Source organism: Dama dama, chromosome 21 (assembly GCF_033118175.1).
Source record: "Dama dama isolate Ldn47 chromosome 21, ASM3311817v1, whole genome shotgun sequence".
Lineage (NCBI taxonomy): Eukaryota > Metazoa > Chordata > Mammalia > Artiodactyla > Cervidae > Dama > Dama dama.
In genome coordinates, this window is record NC_083701.1 from 74,051,579 (window position 1) to 74,054,857 (window position 3,279).

Genomic DNA, 3,279 nt, shown 5'->3' on the forward strand with positions numbered 1-3,279 from the left:
CTATTTTGTCAATTGTTCTCTCTGAAAGGCTCTCCTGTTTTATTTTTCTGTGTGGACTTTTCCCACATGTTACCACTAGATGGTGCATGGGTTATGCAAACATCTCAAATCTCTTAGGAAAAATTAGCCCTTAACAAAAATAAAATTCAGCAGTTAGATGTCGAATTTGGATTAAGTTGAAGACAGCAATACCCGACCTAATGGCTTTCTACAGTTGGATCTCTGGGTCTCTAGTTCCATCCTTTTTCTTTTCAGAATAGATATTAGCATCTGTTTCACCTGAGATAAAGAAGATTTGAATAACAGTTAGATGCTGTGGGAGACTTTTTCTCAGAAAACTGAATGCCCATAATTGCAGCTAGGGTTGACATTTTGAAAAAGAGGAACAAATTCCAAGACACCAAACAAGGCTTCCTCTAATTTTGTGTTTTCCGGAACCGTAAAATCTGCAAATAGTTATTTCCTCCTAAATTTCTTCAATTAGTCTATAATAAAAATGGTCATGAATAGCCAGTTACCACTTTTTAGCAATCATCTGATCAACAAAAATTCTGATAATCTACAATTTAGGGTAGTTTAATGAGTAAGACTGGAAAATTCTTGGAAATCTCATGAGAAGGATTTTTAAAACTCACAAGAAGTCACTTTTTTTTTTTTTTTTAAATATTCTTCTACCAGGTGAAAGCGTGGATCACTTATTCCCTTGGCAGACAGCTCTATGACATTAAAGCAGAGAACGGCATGGGTGCGTATACCCACCGACACACACATATACAGATCCCCACTGCTGTCTGGTTTTAACCTAGAGTTCTGTTGTGTTTCCATATTTAAGGGTACATTATATTTGCTGAAGGAATAAGGAGAACAAAGCCTCACTCTTCACCACATCGGGTGTGGTGGTGGTTGGAATGAGGTATTGTTCCGAGTGTGTGTTAGCTGCTCAGTCATGTCCGCCTCTTTGTGGCCCCATGGACTGTAGCCTGTGCCCACCAGGCTCCCCGGTTCATGCCGTGATTCCTTCAGTTTTTCACAAGGCCTGCAGACTCGTGAGGGAAATGATGGAGATGGGATAAGAGGTATTAACGTACACTTTAGGCGGAGATCTTTCCTCTAAGTTTTTCCCTCAGGTAAATATATTTGGCCATCTCTTAGTAGGTAAATTTTAAAACTACCCTGTTGTTATTTTTACTGTGGACAAGGTCCAGGCTTTGGGAATTAAAAACATAATTGGAAATGACCCGGTCACAAGCACATGGATGAAATACTGTCCACACAATCATTCTTGCAATCACGATGCCTATTTGCACACTCAGATGGAAACTGTTGCCCCAGCACCTCCGCCTTTGGTGGCGTTCCGAGTTGTGACAGAGCCAGAGCACGTGGTTTGCTCACGTCTCCGCTCGGGCTGCCACTCTCGGTCCTGAGTTGGGAGGGGGCGCCAGTGATGTGTGAGTGAAAAACAGCAGGCTCGCTGTGAGAAGGGGCTTCTCTTTCCAGGTGTGCATGCTCAGTGGCTTCATTCAGGTCTGACTCTCTGCAACCCTCTGGACCATAGCCCTCTGCTCCTCTGTCCACGGGAGTCTCCGGGCAAGAATACTGGAGTGGTGGCCGTCCCTCCTCCAGGGGATCTTCCCAACCTGCGCTGCAGTTGGATTCTTTACCTCTGAGCCACCAGGGGAAGCCCTTTCTTCCTCTATTGGGGTATTGAAGTGTAAATTCCTCTCTAAAGAGGAGAGGAATCAATCTCCCTGCCACCCACCCCCACCCCACCGGTAATCTGTGAAAGCAAATTTGGCTTCATGTTAATTGCATTCACTGTGCTGAATTTTAGCAGCAATTGTTTTAAACTACTTTTAAATTTTAAAGCATTCATCACTTTATTGAATGTTGGTCATTTGTCCTTATGATTATCAGGCAGCTGCCAAAGTATTAGCAGGCTCGTGGGGTGCCTAAAAAAATCAGCTTTCTAAGAACACACACTAGGAGAGAAACATGAAACGTGGTGGATGGGGAGAAAAGGGATAGGAGATCAAAAGGCATCTGTGTTTCTTCTCTCTGAAGACTTCTGACGTCTCCGTCATCTTCATTCTGTATTTAGTGTCTCTGAAGATCTGCTAGGGCCACCCCTACGGTTAGTCATCAGTCTCACCTCAGCCCGCTTGTGAATGGGTCAGGACGTGCTCCAGGCCCAGGCGATGCTGGGTGATCTGTTTGGTACAGAGCGTAGAAAGGATTCAGTACACGTTTTCAGGATGTACTACTGAATGCATAAATGGTTATTTGTTGCCCAAAAAGACTTTTACTCCTAGAACCAATCCTTAATTGGAAATATAAAGAACATTTGATTACAGTATCATCAGTCACTTTATATCAGAATACGATGCTTCATTTTCAACAAAAGTGAAAATAATAAGGTTCTGTGTGTCTCTGTAAAACTTGGATATAATTAATCTTCAGTTCACTTCAGTTCAGTCGCTCAGTCGTGTCTGACTCTTTGCGACCCCAAGAACTGCAGCACGCCAGGCCTCCCTGTCCATCACCAGCTCCCGGAGTTCACCCAAAACCACGTCCATTGAGTCGGTGATGCCATCCAACCATCTCATCCTCTGTCGTCCCCTTCTCCTGCCCTCAATCTTTCCCAGCATCAGGGTCTTTTTAAATGAGTCAGCTCTTCTCTTAGAGGAAGGAAAAAAAAAGTTAATGTATGGTTTCAGAGTTGGGAGTAGTTTGGCATCAGATCCCTGTGTTGCAGATGGAAGATCAGAAAAAAAGAGATTCCAAATGCCATACGGAGCCACCCAGGTATCTCAAATCTTCAAAGGACTAAGATTAACCTTAAAATGAAAACTAGTGTTTCAAGAGCCTGTCATCCAGCGTAATCTGCTTGTGTTGAAAATGTCCTCTTTTTCATGGAAAAATGTGTGCTGGATTCCACAACCTGAGGGAAATGGCAGGATTTTCTTTGACTTATAGTCTTCTTGGCATTTCCTGTTCCAGGAAGTCTTCCCAACTCAGGGATCGAACCCGCATCTCCGGCATCAGCAGGCGGGTTCTTTACCATTGAGCCATCTGGGACGTTGCTGCTTCCAGTCTCTTTTGGAACCACACGCGGTAACTTCAGTGGCCATTCACCAAGTGGCCACTCAGGGCCTCCAAAGTGCAGAGGGCTGGGCTCTGCCCTGCTGGTCACCAGCCAGGTGATAGGCTGTGAATTGATTACAGTTAATAAAAACCATGACAATTCAAAATTATTTAAAAAAGGAAAATGGGCTTCCCTTG